This window comes from Canis lupus, chromosome 4, assembly GCF_003254725.2.
Source record: "Canis lupus dingo isolate Sandy chromosome 4, ASM325472v2, whole genome shotgun sequence".
Lineage (NCBI taxonomy): Eukaryota > Metazoa > Chordata > Mammalia > Carnivora > Canidae > Canis > Canis lupus.
Genome location: NC_064246.1, coordinates 29,019,906 through 29,025,271, shown reverse-complemented (window position 1 = coordinate 29,025,271; position 5,366 = coordinate 29,019,906). Strand labels below are relative to the sequence as shown.

Genomic DNA, 5,366 nt, shown 5'->3' with positions numbered 1-5,366 from the left:
CCCTGGGCCAAGGCAGGCACTAAACCGCTGAGCCACCCAGGGATCCCCGGGTCTGCTGGTGTTTGAATCCCGGCACCACTGCTTGCTTAGCTGGGTGGACCTGAGCAAGCCTAGAAAGCCGGTGGCCTTCGTTCTCTTCATCTGTAACGTGAGCCAGTGAGGGTGGCTACCCCAGGCCCTCACGGGGATTGGATGAAGCAGGCGCAGAAAGCTCTTGGCACAACATGAGCCTCATCTGCGCATGTTAGCAGTTCTGGGTTCAGCCGGCTTTGGAGGAGGAACAGCGTGAGCCATCCCGTGTACAGTGAGTTACAATGCAAAAGAGGTTGGTATCCTCCACCGCCACCCCCACCCCATCCCTTTCTTTTTCCAGATGCCTAGGTTTGATGGTCTTAGTTAAGTTCTGGATACTTGGGGTGGGTTCTTCCTCTGGAGTGCGAGAGTGCCAGGGGAAGGTGGTAGGAGAGGGAAGTCTGGGACAGATCCAGGGAGCCCCGAGCTCGCTCTCCCTTTCTGGACAGACCTTCGCTGTTGAGAGGGACACCACAGCTGGGACCAGATTCCCCGTGTGTCCCACAGAATCCCCCACTGTCCCTCGTAGCTCTGCCCTCTATAGGTGCTAGTGAGTCACGGGGAGCCCGCCTTGCTCCACACTCTCCGAGAGGGGTTCCCACTTCAAGTGAGTTTGGGAAATACCACAGTGTCTTCCCTCATGGACGTTAGCACTCTTGCTGGTTTACAAAGATGCTGCGAAACCTGCGGTAAGCCAAGAATCTTGATTTGGTTTAACCCAGCCTTTCCCAAATGTGCTCCTCTTTTGAATAACCCCTGCTGCCAACCTCTGTGGAGGGCGGAGTACAGACAAGCACAGGTCCGCAGACTTCATGGTACAGAAATCCAGAAAGCCGAGCGTCCCCAGGTCAGGTCAGTCCTCGGCGTCAGGCAAATGCTATGTCCTAAAGCAGCGCTCCGTGGACCTCCGGGCCTGTGCACGTCGCTCAGGAGCTTGCAAAATCGCAGATTCCGAACGGGCAGGTCTCAGTGGGGCCTGAGCGTCTGTGTTTGTCGCAACCCCCGGCGATGCCCACGCTGCTGGGCCTGGACCGCTCCTCGAATGGTAAGGTCATGGAGAACCCCCTGGAATTCCACCCGTGTGTGTCCGTCCTGCCAACACCATTCTGAGACCGGTGACCACCACGTGCAGCCTTTCCAGAACCTGCCCATCAGACCCATCAACAGGGAGGTGGACAAGCACTTCCATCTTCCGAGGGTGGGAGTGGCCTGGGTGAGGGGCCGGAGCCAGCCCAAGGCCCGGGGTCTGCAAGAGGCAGAGTCCTTCTCGGCTGGGAAATCTTCCACGAGTTTGCCTGAAAATATGACGGGCAGGTTGTACTTTTGCCATCTCTCCTGTCTGGGCAAATAAGGTTGGGGTTGTTGGTGTGTTAATTAATTTATTTATTAATTTTTAAAGAGACATTTCCCCTTTCTTTCCTTGGGTCTGGAGTCATTAAACAGGGATTAGCTGGATAAATAGAGGAAGTGATTTTTAAACTGTTTGCAAACTTAATGTGAAGAGCCCAGCCTTGCAAATTATCACGTCTAATCAGAGGCCCTCGCTTGACTGCTCCAGTAATTGTACTGGTATTAGTCAAATTCTTGTTGTCTCCTCATTAGCCGTGAAAAGGAGACTCAAGATGTACTTCATTAGAGTGTCCTGGAAATCTATTGCTGATGTGGAGACAGAGGCAGGGTAGGGGGGAGGAGTGAGGGGTGGGCGGAGGCCGGCATCTCCCACCTCTGAGCTCACCCCCGATGTGCTGCCAGGAGGAGGGCCAGGCCTGGTCTATCTGACACTCTTGGGTCTCTGCTTCTGCATCCAGGGGCTTTGGGGGGTGGTGACCACTTGATGTCCTGGAAGATGCTTGGACTTGGACTCTCCAGGAGCTGTGCTCACCAAGGGCTAAGAAGGCCGCGGGGACAGAGCCCACACCAACCTGCGCTTGCCTGTCTGTTCTCTGATACCAGTACTTTCCCCTCCCTCCCTCCTCCTTCCTTCCCTCCCTGCTTGTACTGATTGGATTTTCCCTACCCTCACCCTCGTCTTCCTTTCATTCTCCTCCTTTTTCTTTCTCTTATCTTCCTCTCTCCCAGCCAACAGGTATTCACGAAGCCGCTACAGGGATTGAAATGGAAATGCGCTGAAATAAAACAAAGAAAATTCCTCATTTGCACAAGCCACATTTCAAATGATGGATAGGCTCATGTGGCTGGTGATTACTGCGATGGACGGTGCGGAAAGTTCTATGGGACGGCTGCTGTGGCCTAGCCCCTCTCTGCTACGCCTGCGCTGATGGGCTTGGAGGGAGGAGGAGGAGAAGCCAAGGAAGAGAGAAGCGACTCCCCAGGATGCCCAGGGTCAGGTGGGGGAAGCATCACAGTCGTAGAGCTGGTTGAGGAGGGGTCCAGGGGCTAGACGGCAGGATGGCAGGACGGGTGTGGAGTCTCTGGAGGGTGGGGGTCAGCCCGTCGAGCTGGAGGGAGCTTCCCAAGACTGGCCCATCTGTGCACGTCTGCCCACCACCCCCAGCAACCTTAGAGGTCTTTGGCAAGGCTGTTGTTTCCATTTCTCTGCAGGGCCAGGTGTCCCTGGGCTTAGGATCTGGTGAGTGCTCATCGGGTGTGTGGGATGCACCACTCAGGTGAGTGTGTCACCCTCTCTCCTCTCTTCTAGTGGAAACTTCTCAGCCGCTGATCCTAAGGCACTGCCTGGGGTGAGGACCTGGAGGTGCATGACCTTCAAGATCAGACACATCTGCATTTGAACAGATGTGGTCTCCCTTGCTTGAGTCCATGGTAGGTAGGTAGGTAGGAGCTACCTAAGTCACTCCGAGGTGCGATCCTCAGTTATGCCAACTGTAAAATGGGAATCACCACGTCTGCTTTGAAAGTTTATTGTTGTTGGGATTAATGACACGGCACGCACGGTGTCTGCCATGGAGTTGTGGACAATGCATCCATTTGTCTTCCCCTCTCCCTCCCTCCTTCCTTCCCTTCCTCCTTTTCCTAGCTGCCACCTTTGCTCTAGGCCGGAACTTTGGGCTGCTCCTCTCTTTGACAGCAGTCTTTTGTCTCTCCAGGCTTCTGGATGCAGACTTGCTGTCCTCCGTGGCTTGGAATCCAATTTCTCTACCTCTGCAAAGACAAAGCGCTGAGTCAGCTCCCCAGAGATTCACTCTCGAGGTTCCAAGGAGTCTGGGGGCCTCTGTGCTGACACTCGGGCTGCTAATGGACTCGGAATGGATTCGGGCCTGATGATGCAGCCCTGAAAGATGGAGTTCACTGGCAGAGCCATGGTGGTGTTTGGTTTGGTTTGGTTTGATTTTACAGTAATTTCCACAAAATAGGTTTCCTTTTAATCAGGGTTTGCTTGTCTGCATTTCTGGCTTCTGGTTCCTTCCTCCCTGGCCCTACAAAGGCCTCAGGGAGATTATTAGTTAGATGCCTCTGGTTGAGAGACAGAAAGGGACCGAGGAGGTGTCTCGGACCCCCTTCGCATTGTTCTGGGTTGTTTGGAAGGCATGAAGCCCCAGAGGAAAGCCCACTGCACAAGGCTTTCAGATGCTCCTGGCGCTGCAGATGCAGACCTGTTATGTACAGGGAAGCCAGAGGTGGAAAGAGCATGAGCACTTTGGGCCAGATTTGGGAGGCCCAGAGAGGTTAATCGACCTGCCTGAAGTCACATAACTGGTCAAGTGAACTGGGCTAGACTCTCCTTCCCAGGATCCTTGGCACACTTGACCCTTAGTCAATCAATCTGTCATTGCCCACCCACTGCTTGTGAAACACTGTGGACTCACACATCATGTGTTTCATTGTATTAGCTACTGTTCCTGGCAGACACGCTTTGTTTGCATGTGGCAATTGCCTTTCCAGCCAGACTGTCAGTACAGGGTAATGAGAGAAGATCTGGCCTCCCATGACCTTGGTTGTGCTGCTTCCCTCCACAAGCCAGCTTCCTCTTCTAAAAGCAAATGGTAGTAAGGGCACCATCTTTAGAATGTTGCTGGAAGGCAACAGGGAGATGCCGTGTTGGTGCTCAACAAACTCCTTACTCTCAATAGTTCTCTTAAGTCACCACTTGCCGTAAGTTCTACAGGGACCCCTGGGCTAGACCTCAAGTTCTCAGAGTGTGGTCCCTGGACCGGCAGTCACAGCATCATCTGAGAACTTGCTGACATGCAAATTCGCAGCCCCGTCTTGGACCCACTGGATCAGAAATTCTGAGGGTGAGACACAAAGATCTGTGTTCTACAAGCCCTCCAGGCAATTCTCTTACCCCTGAAATTTGAGACCCTCTGGGCTAGACATACCTTTTCTTTTTTTTAAAATTAGTTAATTAATTAATTAATTAATTTTAAAGATTTTATTTATTCTTGACACGAAGAGACAGGGGGAGAGAGAGAGAGAGAGACAGAGAGAGAGAGAGACAGAGAGAGAGAGAGAAAGAGAACACAAGCAGAGGGGAGCCACAGGCAGAGGGAGAGGGAGAAGCAGACGCCCCGCTGAACAGGGAGCTAGATGGAGGACTCTATCCCAAGACCCTGGGATCATGGCCTGAGCTGAAGGCAGACGCTTAACTGAGCTACCCGGGTGCCCTAGACATACCTTTTCTCCCCATTATGGTGAGAGATCATTGTGGATGGTTTGTGCTCTGGGGAGGCTTCCAGGGTTTATGGTATTAAAAATGAACTTTGGAAGGCAAGTAGCTGCTGGGGGCTTGGGAGGTATTTATGTGCCATAAACAGTGCTTAGGGGTGGCAATGTCACAGGCAAATTTGCCAAAGCCTGACCTCCCGCCAGTGCCCCCAAGACTGGAAGGGCGACTGTTGGGGCTGGGATCAGGGTTCAGATTCTGTCTCAGATGGGTTATCATAAATCCTGTGTTTGTATTGGGTCAGAGAAATCAGGATGCCCACCCATCCGTCCAAGTATCTCCCCATCCATTCTTTCGACTAAAATTTATTTGTTTGAATTAAAGTTGTTTGAACTTTATTCTAGCCAAGCTTTAAGCTATGCCCTTGGCTTGCAGATGCAAGACAACTAAAGACACTAACTTGCGTGCTTTGATTAATTTAAAAAGTCAAGTGATTGAGAATCTGTTTTAATGAAAACAAGTTCCCACCAAATACCACTATCTGAAATATTAAATATTTCTGGGTGGCATGAAGCAGGAGCAATATTTAAAAGGTCTGGCCCCATCTTCAAGGAGCTCATCCGGCTGAGTGTAGGAATGAGCCATGTGAAGGGTGGAACTTCACCCAGCGGAGGGTCACAAATAACAACACGAATTTATTTAGCTCCCAGAG

General features: G+C 52.0%; 1 long non-coding RNA gene across 1 annotated transcript; it reads left to right on the top strand.

Annotated features, from left to right (window-relative positions):
• The first annotated feature begins 1,789 nt into the window (after positions 1–1,789).
• On the top strand, positions 1,790–5,037 carry LOC112651837 (uncharacterized). Its single transcript, XR_003131086.3, has 3 exons — positions 1,790–2,420; positions 2,732–2,853; positions 3,138–5,037. It is a non-coding gene; the product is annotated as an uncharacterized LOC112651837 (long non-coding RNA).
• The last annotated feature ends 329 nt before the right edge of the window (positions 5,038–5,366 follow it).